Source organism: Camelus ferus, chromosome 13 (assembly GCF_009834535.1).
Source record: "Camelus ferus isolate YT-003-E chromosome 13, BCGSAC_Cfer_1.0, whole genome shotgun sequence".
NCBI classification, from domain to species: domain Eukaryota; kingdom Metazoa; phylum Chordata; class Mammalia; order Artiodactyla; family Camelidae; genus Camelus; species Camelus ferus.
Window position 1 is genome coordinate 67988089 of NC_045708.1, and position 12108 is coordinate 68000196.

A 12108-nucleotide genomic window follows, 5' to 3' on the forward strand; every position below is an offset into this window, starting at 1 on the left:
TGAAAATGAGATATCTATTGGATAGAACATGCACCAAGAGAATTTCTCTGCGAAAACTGCCTGATTTTCGTAACTGACGTTAGGAAAACCGGCGAAATCTAAGTAAATGTTTCTAGGTGTAAATATGCCTTGTATTGTGGATGAAAAATCGGTAATCAATATGCTCACGGTCATTAAAGAATGTTTGTCGAAGCCGTGATGAATGTAATGTTTTCGGAACACGGAATGTCTCGGTGAGTGAAGCTCTGAAAATAACAATTCTGCTGGATAGAACTCGCTTGAATTGAATGAATATTCTGTGAAAATTTCATGATTTTCGAAACTGGATGTTAGGAAAAACCTATGAAATCAGAATAACTAGTTCTAGGTGTAAATATGCTTTCTATGGTGGATGAAAGTTCGGTAATCCACATGCTAACAAATTTGTAGTGAATATTTGTCGAGTCCTTTATGCATGTAACATGTTAGGAACACGGAATTTCACGGCCAGGGAATTTATGTAAATTAGATTTCCCTGGGTTAGAAATCACTCCAAGAGTTTTTTCCTGAGAAATCGGCCTGATTTTATAAACTGGCGTTAGGAAAACCTGCGAACCCATAAACTAGATTCTCGTTGTACATCTGCTTTTTATGGTGGATGAAAGTGGTATCCGCATGCACTACTCTGTAGTGAATAGTGTCGACTCCAAGATACTGAAGTGTGTTCTGAACACAGAATTCACGGTGAAGCGAATCTAATGTAAAATACATGTCTTTTGGTAGAATTTGCTCTAAGAGTTTTTTCTGAGATCTGTCCCTCATGTTTGAACCCTGGCATTTGAAAATATCTGCAAATCAGAGAAAATTCTTCAAAGTGGTCAATATGGCCTTGTAATTGTTATGCAGAACGTACAACCACATGCAAACAAATCGGTGGTGATATTTAAGAAAGCGTTATGCATGCATGGGAGCTGTATCAAAAAGAACGGAAATCCCCGCAATGAATCTATGTAACTTACACAGAACTCAATTTGGTTAGATTTCGCTTTCCAAAAATTTTTCCCTGAGAAAACGGCATGAGTTTTCCAAACTGGCCACTTATGAAAAAGCTGCAAATTCGAGTTTAATTTTCTAGTTGTAATTGCCTTGTCTGTTGGAATGAAGTGCGGTAATTTCACATGCTAACAATTTTGGTGAATATTTGGTCGAGTCTTTATGCATGCAACATGTCGTAACACGGAACTTCACACCAGGGATTTTTTGTAATTACATTCCGTGGGTGTATAATCACTCCCAGAGGTTTTTTTCCTGAGAAATCGTCCTGATTTTCGAACTGGAGTTAGGAAAAAACTGTAGCGAAACAGGTTCCTAGATTCTCGTTGTACATCTGGCCTTTTATGGTGAATGAAAGTTTCGGTAATCCACATGTCTAACTAGTCTTGTAAGAGAAATTTTGTCGAATACAGATTAAATTAAAAGATTTTCGGAAACACGAATATGCACGGTTAGCGTATCTATGTAAAATAAATTTCTCTTGGGTAGAATTTGCTCTAAGAGTTTTTCTGAGAAATCTGCCTCATTTTTGAACCTGGCTGTTGAAAATCTCTGCAAATCAGAGAAAATGCTTCAAAGTGTCAATATGCATTTTATTGTGATGCAAGATCGTAAAACCACATGCAAACAAATCTGTGGTGAATATTTTTAGAAAGCGTTATGCATGCAGTGGGATCATATCATGGAAAATCCCGGTGGTGGAATCTATGTAAATTACACACCTATTGGTTAGAATTTGCTCCAAAAATTTTTCCCTGAGAAAACGGCCTGATTTTCCAAACTGGCATTAGGAAAAAGCTGCAAATTCAGAGTTAATGTTTCTACTTGTAAATATGCCATTATGGTGGATGAAAGTTCTGTAATCTACATGTTCACAACTCATTCGAGAAAGTTTGTTGAAACCTTAATGCATGTAGCGTGTTCGGAAAATGGAATATCACTGTGAGGGAAACTATGTAAATTACAACTCTATTGGGAAGTACTCGCTCCACGAGTATTTTTCTGCTAAATCTGCCTCCTTTTCAAAACTGGCATTAGGAAAATTTTTCGAAATGTGAGAAAATGCTTCAAATTGTCAACATGGCTTTTATGGTGGATGAAAGTTCGGTAATCCTTATGCTAACAACTCTGTAGTGAATATTTGTTGAATCCGTGATGCATGTATCTTTTTCGGAACACGGAATTTCACGATGACGGGTTGCTATGTAAATTGCATGTCTATTGGGTAGAACTTGCTCCAAGAGGATTTTTCTGTGGAAACTGCATGATTTTAGAGACTGACATTAGGAGAATACTACTAAATCAGAATAAAATTTCTATGTATAAATATGCACTGTAAGGTGGATTAAAGTTCGTTAATACACATGTACACAACTCATTAAGGAATGATTTTTGAATCCGTGGTGCATGTAACGTGTTCAGAACATGGAATGTCACGGTGATTGGAAGTAGGGAAATTACCTATCTTTTGGGTAGAACTGGCTCCAAGAGCATTTTTTCTGCCAAATCTGCCTCATTTTCAAAACTGGCTTTCAAACTAACTTGTGAAATCTGAGAAAATTCTTCAAAGTGCCAGTAAGCCTTGTATGGTGGATGAAAGTGCTGTAATCCACTTGCTAACATCTCTGTAGTGAATATTTGTCGCATCCGAAATGCATGTAGCGTGTTCGGAACACGGAATTTGACGGTGAGCGAATCCATGTAAATTACATGTCTATTGGTTAGAACCCGCTCCAAGAGGTTTTTGCCGTGAAATCGGCCTCATTTTCGAAACTGGCGTTTGGAAAACTCTGTGAAATCACAGAAAATGCTTCTAAGCATCTATATGCCTTCTATAGTGAAAAAGTCCTGTAATCCACATGCAAACAAATCTGTAGTGTATTTTTGTCGAATATTTTCTGCATGTAGCATGTTCGAAACACGTAATTTCACAGCGGGAGACTCTATGTAATTTACATATCTATTGGGTAGAACAGGCTCCAAAATATTTTTCCTTTGAAAAGTGCCTGATTTTCGAAAATGTTTTAGGAAATATCTGCGAACTCAGTGTTAATATTTCTAGGTGTCAATATGCCTTGTATGGTGGATGAAAGTTGTGTAACACACATGTACACAACTCATTAAGAATGTTTGTCAAATCCGTGATGTGTGTAGCGCGTTCGGAAAATGGACTGTCACGGTGACGCAAACTCTATAAATTACATATCTATTGGTTAGAACACACTCCAGGAGCATTTTACTGAAAAATCTGCCTGTTTGGAAACTGGTGTTATGAAAACGCTGCAAAATCTGAGTAAAAGCTTTAAGGTGGCAATATGTCTTCAACGGGTTGTTAAAGATGTGTAATTCACATGCTAAGAACTCAGAAGTGAATATTTGTTGAATCCGTGGTGCATGGACCGTTTTCGGAACACGGAATGTTACGGTGAAGTTATCTATGAAAATGAGATGTCTATTGGATAGAACATGCACCAAGAGAATTTTTCTGCGAAAACTGCCTGATTTTCGTAACTGACGTTAGGAAAATCGGCGAAATCTATGTAAATGTTTCTAGGTGTAAATATGCCTTGTACTGTGGTTCAAAAATAGGTAATCCACATGCTCATGGTCATTAAATAATGTTTGTCGAAGCCGTGATGAATGTAAAGTTTTTGGAACACGAAATGTCTCGGTGAGTGAAGCTCTGAAAATAACAATTCTGCTGGATAGAACTCGCTTGAATTGAATGTTTCTGTGAAAATTTCATGATATTCGAAACTGGATGTTAGGAAAAACCTGCGAAGTCAGAATAACTACTTCTAGGTGTAAATATGCCTTGTATGGTGGATGAAAGTTCGGTAATCCACATGCTAACAAATTTGTAGTGAATATTTGTCGAGTCCTTTATGCATGTAACATGTTCGTAACACGGAATTTCACAGCCAGGGAATTTATGTAAATTACATTTCCCTTGGTTAGAAATCAGTCCAAGAGGTTTTTCCTGAGAAATCGGCCTGATTTTCGAAACTGGCGTTAGGAAAACCCTGCGAAACCCAGATTACTAGATTCTCGGTTTTCATCTGCCTGTTATGGTGGATGAAAGTTCGGTAATCCGCATGCTAACTACTCTGTAGTGAATATTGTCGAATCCAAGATACGTGAAGTGTGTTCGGAACACAGAATATCACGGTGAGCGAATCTATGTAAAATACATGTCTGTTTGGTAGAATTTGCTCTAAGAGATTTTTCTGAGAAATCTGCCTCATTTTTGAACCTGGCATTTGAAAATATCTGCAAAATCAGAGAAAATGCTTCAAAGTGTCAATATGCCTTGTATTGTGATGCAAGAACGTAAAACCACATGCAAACAAATCTGTGGTGAATATTTTAAGAAAGCGTTATGCATGCATTGGGATCGTATCACGGAAAATCCCCGCAATGGAATCTATGTAAATTACACACCAATTGGTTAGAATTCGCTCCAAAAATTTTTCCCTGAGAAAACGGCCTGATTTTCCAAACTGGCCTTAGGAAAAAGCTGCAAATTCAGAGTTAATGTTTCTAGTTGTAAATATGCCTTGTATGGTGGATGAAAGTTCGGTAATTCACATGCTAACAAATTTTTGGTGAATATTTGTCGAGTCTTTATGCATGCAACATGTTCGTAACACGGAACTTCACAGCCAGGGAATTTATGTAAATTACATTTCCGTGGGTTAGAAATCACTCCAAGAGGTTTTTCCTGAGAAATCGTCCTGATTTTCGAAACTGGAGTTAGGAAAAAACTGCGAAAACAGGTTGCTAGATTCTCGGTGTACATCTGCCTTTTATGGTGAATGAAAGTTCGGTAATCCACATGCTAACTAGTCTGTAGAGAATATTTGTCGAATACGAGATAAATGAAGATTGTTCGGAACACAGAATATCACGGTGAGCGTATCTATGTAAAATAAATTTCTCTTGGGTAGAATTTGCTCTAAGAGTTTTTTCTGAGAAATCTGCCTCATTTTTGAACCTGGCGTTTGAAAATCTCTGCAAAATCAGAGAAAATGCTTCAAAGTGTCAATATGCATTTTATTGTGATGCAAGATCGTAAAACCACATGCAAACAAATCTGTGGTGAATATTTTTAGAAAGCGTTATGCATGCAGTGGGATCATATCATGGAAAATCCCGGTGGTGGAATCTATGTAAATTACACACCTATTGGTTAGAATTTGCTCCAAAAATTTTTCCCTGAGAAAACGGCCTGATTTTCCAAACTGGCATTAGGAAAAAGCTGCAAATTCAGAGTTAATGTTTCTACTTGTAAATATGCCATGTATGGTGGATGAAAGTTCTGTAATCTACATGTTCACAACTCATTCGAGAAAGTTTGTTGAAACCTTAATGCATGTAGCGTGTTCGGAAAATGGAATATCACTGTGAGGGAAACTATGTAAATTACAACTCTATTGGGAAGTACTCGCTCCACGAGTATTTTTCTGCTAAATCTGCCTCCTTTTCAAAACTGGCATTAGGAAAATTTTTCGAAATGTGAGAAAATGCTTCAAATTGTCAACATGGCTTTTATGGTGGATGAAAGTTCGGTAATCCTTATGCTAACAACTCTGTAGTGAATATTTGTTGAATCCGTGATGCATGTATCTTTTTCGGAACACGGAATTTCACGATGACGGGTTGTATGTAAATTGCATGTCTATTGGGTAGAACTTGCTCCAAGAGGATTTTTCTGTGGAAACTGCATGATTTTAGAGACTGACATTAGGAGAATACTACTAAATCAGAATAAAATTTCTATGTATAAATATGCACTGTAAGGTGGATTAAAGTTCGTTAATACACATGTACACAACTCATTAAGGAATGATTTTTGAATCCGTGGTGCATGTAACGTGTTCAGAACATGGAATGTCACGGTGATTGGAAGTAGGGAAATTACCTATCTTTTGGGTAGAACTGGCTCCAAGAGCATTTTTTCTGCCAAATCTGCCTCATTTTCAAAACTGGCTTTCAAACTAACTTGTGAAATCTGAGAAAATTCTTCAAAGTGCCAGTAAGCCTTGTATGGTGGATGAAAGTGCTGTAATCCACTTGCTAACATCTCTGTAGTGAATATTTGTCGCATCCGAAATGCATGTAGCGTGTTCGGAACACGGAATTTGACGGTGAGCGAATCCATGTAAATTACATGTCTATTGGTTAGAACCCGCTCCAAGAGGTTTTTGCCGTGAAATCGGCCTCATTTTCGAAACTGGCGTTTGGAAAACTCTGTGAAATCACAGAAAATGCTTCTAAGCATCTATATGCCTTCTATAGTGAAAAAGTCCTGTAATCCACATGCAAACAAATCTGTAGTGTATTTTTGTCGAATATTTTCTGCATGTAGCATGTTCGAAACACGTAATTTCACAGCGGGAGACTCTATGTAATTTACATATCTATTGGGTAGAACAGGCTCCAAAATATTTTTCCTTTGAAAAGTGCCTGATTTTCGAAAATGTTTTAGGAAATATCTGCGAACTCAGTGTTAATATTTCTAGGTGTCAATATGCCTTGTATGGTGGATGAAAGTTGTGTAACACACATGTACACAACTCATTAAGAATGTTTGTCAAATCCGTGATGTGTGTAGCGCGTTCGGAAAATGGACTGTCACGGTGACGCAAACTCTATAAATTACATATCTATTGGTTAGAACACACTCCAGGAGCATTTTACTGAAAAATCTGCCTGTTTGGAAACTGGTGTTATGAAAACGCTGCAAAATCTGAGTAAAAGCTTTAAGGTGGCAATATGTCTTCAACGGGTTGTTAAAGATGTGTAATTCACATGCTAAGAACTCAGAAGTGAATATTTGTTGAATCCGTGGTGCATGGACCGTTTTCGGAACACGGAATGTTACGGTGAAGTTATCTATGAAAATGAGATGTCTATTGGATAGAACATGCACCAAGAGAATTTTTCTGCGAAAACTGCCTGATTTTCGTAACTGACGTTAGGAAAATCGGCGAAATCTATGTAAATGTTTCTAGGTGTAAATATGCCTTGTACTGTGGTTCAAAAATAGGTAATCCACATGCTCATGGTCATTAAATAATGTTTGTCGAAGCCGTGATGAATGTAAAGTTTTTGGAACACGAAATGTCTCGGTGAGTGAAGCTCTGAAAATAACAATTCTGCTGGATAGAACTCGCTTGAATTGAATGTTTCTGTGAAAATTTCATGATATTCGAAACTGGATGTTAGGAAAAACCTGCGAAGTCAGAATAACTACTTCTAGGTGTAAATATGCCTTGTATGGTGGATGAAAGTTCGGTAATCCACATGCTAACAAATTTGTAGTGAATATTTGTCGAGTCCTTTATGCATGTAACATGTTCGTAACACGGAATTTCACAGCCAGGGAATTTATGTAAATTACATTTCCCTTGGTTAGAAATCAGTCCAAGAGGTTTTTCCTGAGAAATCGGCCTGATTTTCGAAACTGGCGTTAGGAAAACCCTGCAAACCCAGATTACTAGATTCTCGGTTTTCATCTGCCTGTTATGGTGGATGAAAGTTCGGTAATCCGCATGCTAACTACTCTGTAGTGAATATTGTCGAATCCAAGATACGTGAAGTGTGTTCGGAACACAGAATATCACGGTGAGCGAATCTATGTAAAATACATGTCTGTTTGGTAGAATTTGCTCTAAGAGATTTTTCTGAGAAATCTGCCTCATTTTTGAACCTGGCATTTGAAAATATCTGCAAAATCAGAGAAAATGCTTCAAAGTGTCAATATGCCTTGTATTGTGATGCAAGAACGTAAAACCACATGCAAACAAATCTGTGGTGAATATTTTAAGAAAGCGTTATGCATGCATTGGGATCGTATCACGGAAAATCCCCGCAATGGAATCTATGTAAATTACACACCAATTGGTTAGAATTCGCTCCAAAAATTTTTCCCTGAGAAAACGGCCTGATTTTCCAAACTGGCCTTAGGAAAAAGCTGCAAATTCAGAGTTAATGTTTCTAGTTGTAAATATGCCTTGTATGGTGGATGAAAGTTCGGTAATTCACATGCTAACAAATTTTTGGTGAATATTTGTCGAGTCTTTATGCATGCAACATGTTCGTAACACGGAACTTCACAGCCAGGGAATTTATGTAAATTACATTTCCGTGGGTTAGAAATCACTCCAAGAGGTTTTTCCTGAGAAATCGTCCTGATTTTCGAAACTGGAGTTAGGAAAAAACTGCGAAAACAGGTTGCTAGATTCTCGGTGTACATCTGCCTTTTATGGTGAATGAAAGTTCGGTAATCCACATGCTAACTAGTCTGTAGAGAATATTTGTCGAATACGAGATAAATGAAGATTGTTCGGAACACAGAATATCACGGTGAGCGTATCTATGTAAAATAAATTTCTCTTGGGTAGAATTTGCTCTAAGAGTTTTTTCTGAGAAATCTGCCTCATTTTTGAACCTGGCGTTTGAAAATCTCTGCAAAATCAGAGAAAATGCTTCAAAGTGTCAATATGCATTTTATTGTGATGCAAGATCGTAAAACCACATGCAAACAAATCTGTGGTGAATATTTTTAGAAAGCGTTATGCATGCAGTGGGATCATATCATGGAAAATCCCGGTGGTGGAATCTATGTAAATTACACACCTATTGGTTAGAATTTGCTCCAAAAATTTTTCCCTGAGAAAACGGCCTGATTTTCCAAACTGGCATTAGGAAAAAGCTGCAAATTCAGAGTTAATGTTTCTACTTGTAAATATGCCATGTATGGTGGATGAAAGTTCTGTAATCTACATGTTCACAACTCATTCGAGAAAGTTTGTTGAAACCTTAATGCATGTAGCGTGTTCGGAAAATGGAATATCACTGTGAGGGAAACTATGTAAATTACAACTCTATTGGGAAGTACTCGCTCCACGAGTATTTTTCTGCTAAATCTGCCTCCTTTTCAAAACTGGCATTAGGAAAATTTTTCGAAATGTGAGAAAATGCTTCAAATTGTCAACATGGCTTTTATGGTGGATGAAAGTTCGGTAATCCTTATGCTAACAACTCTGTAGTGAATATTTGTTGAATCCGTGATGCATGTATCTTTTTCGGAACACGGAATTTCACGATGACGGGTTGTATGTAAATTGCATGTCTATTGGGTAGAACTTGCTCCAAGAGGATTTTTCTGTGGAAACTGCATGATTTTAGAGACTGACATTAGGAGAATACTACTAAATCAGAATAAAATTTCTATGTATAAATATGCACTGTAAGGTGGATTAAAGTTCGTTAATACACATGTACACAACTCATTAAGGAATGATTTTTGAATCCGTGGTGCATGTAACGTGTTCAGAACATGGAATGTCACGGTGATTGGAAGTAGGGAAATTACCTATCTTTTGGGTAGAACTGGCTCCAAGAGCATTTTTTCTGCCAAATCTGCCTCATTTTCAAAACTGGCTTTCAAACTAAGGTGTGAAATCTGAGAAAATTCTTCAAAGTGCCAGTAAGCCTTGTATGGTGGATGAAAGTGCTGTAATCCACTTGCTAACATCTCTGTAGTGAATATTTGTCGCATCCGAAATGCATGTAGCGTGTTCGGAACACGGAATTTGACGGTGAGCGAATCCATGTAAATTACATGTCTATTGGTTAGAACCCGCTCCAAGAGGTTTTTGCCGTGAAATCGGCCTCATTTTCGAAACTGGCGTTTGGAAAACTCTGTGAAATCACAGAAAATGCTTCTAAGCATCTATATGCCTTCTATAGTGAAAAAGTCCTGTAATCCACATGCAAACAAATCTGTAGTGTATTTTTGTCGAATATTTTCTGCATGTAGCATGTTCGAAACACGTAATTTCACAGCGGGAGACTCTATGTAATTTACATATCTATTGGGTAGAACAGGCTCCAAAATATTTTTCCTTTGAAAAGTGCCTGATTTTCGAAAATGTTTTAGGAAATATCTGCGAACTCAGTGTTAATATTTCTAGGTGTCAATATGCCTTGTATGGTGGATGAAAGTTGTGTAACACACATGTACACAACTCATTAAGAATGTTTGTCAAATCCGTGATGTGTGTAGCGCGTTCGGAAAATGGACTGTCACGGTGACGCAAACTCTATAAATTACATATCTATTGGTTAGAACACACTCCAGGAGCATTTTACTGAAAAATCTGCCTGTTTGGAAACTGGTGTTATGAAAACGCTGCAAAATCTGAGTAAAAGCTTTAAGGTGGCAATATGTCTTCAACGGGTTGTTAAAGATGTGTAATTCACATGCTAAGAACTCAGAAGTGAATATTTGTTGAATCCGTGGTGCATGGACCGTTTTCGGAACACGGAATGTTACGGTGAAGTTATCTATGAAAATGAGATGTCTATTGGATAGAACATGCACCAAGAGAATTTTTCTGCGAAAACTGCCTGATTTTCGTAACTGACGTTAGGAAAATCGGCGAAATCTATGTAAATGTTTCTAGGTGTAAATATGCCTTGTACTGTGGTTCAAAAATAGGTAATCCACATGCTCATGGTCATTAAATAATGTTTGTCGAAGCCGTGATGAATGTAAAGTTTTTGGAACACGAAATGTCTCGGTGAGTGAAGCTCTGAAAATAACAATTCTGCTGGATAGAACTCGCTTGAATTGAATGTTTCTGTGAAAATTTCATGATATTCGAAACTGGATGTTAGGAAAAACCTGCGAAGTCAGAATAACTACTTCTAGGTGTAAATATGCCTTGTATGGTGGATGAAAGTTCGGTAATCCACATGCTAACAAATTTGTAGTGAATATTTGTCGAGTCCTTTATGCATGTAACATGTTCGTAACACGGAATTTCACAGCCAGGGAATTTATGTAAATTACATTTCCCTTGGTTAGAAATCAGTCCAAGAGGTTTTTCCTGAGAAATCGGCCTGATTTTCGAAACTGGCGTTAGGAAAACCCTGCGAAACCCAGATTACTAGATTCTCGGTTTTCATCTGCCTGTTATGGTGGATGAAAGTTCGGTAATCCGCATGCTAACTACTCTGTAGTGAATATTGTCGAATCCAAGATACGTGAAGTGTGTTCGGAACACAGAATATCACGGTGAGCGAATCTATGTAAAATACATGTCTGTTTGGTAGAATTTGCTCTAAGAGTTTTTTCTGAGAAATCTGCCTCATTTTTGAACCTGGCGTATGAAAATCTCTGCAAAATCAGAGAAAATGTTTCAAAGTGTCAATAGGCCTTGTATTGTGATGCAAGATCGTAAAACCACATGCAAACAATTCTGTGGTGAATATTTTTAGAAAGCGTTATGCATGCAGTGTGATCGTATCACGGAAAATACCCGCGATGGAATCTATGTAAATTACACACCTATTGGTTAGAATTCGCTCCAAAAATTTTTCCGTGAGAAAACGGTCTGAATTTCCAAACTGGCATTAGGAAAAATGCTGCAAATTCAGAGTTAATGTTTCTAGTTGTAAATATGCCATGTATGGTGGATGAAAGTTCTGTAATCTACATGTTCACAACTCATTCGGGAAAGTTTTTTGAAACCTTGATGCATGTAGCGTGTTCGGAAAATGGAATATCACTGTGAGGGAAACTATGTAAATTACATTTCTATTGGGAAGTACTCGATTCACGAGGATTTTTCTGCTATATCTGACTCCTTTTCAAAACTGGCATTAGGAAAAACTTTTGAAATGTGAGAAAATGCTTCAAATAGTCAACATGGCTTTTATGGTGGATGAAAGTTCGGTAATCCTTATGCTAACAACTCTGTAGTGAATATTTGTCGAATCCTTGATGCATGTAGCTTTTTCGGAACACGGAATTTCACGATGACGGGTTCTATGTATATTGCATGTCTATTGGGTAGAACTCGCTTCGAGAGAGTTTTTCTGCGAAAATTTCGTCATTTTTGAACCTGGCGTTTAGAAAACACTTCAAAATCTGAGAAAATACTTCTAAGAATCAATATTCAATGTATTGTGATGACAGTTCGGTAATCCACATGCTAACAAATTTGTAGTGAAAATTTATCGAATCCTTTATGCATGTAACATGTTCGGAACATGGAATTACAC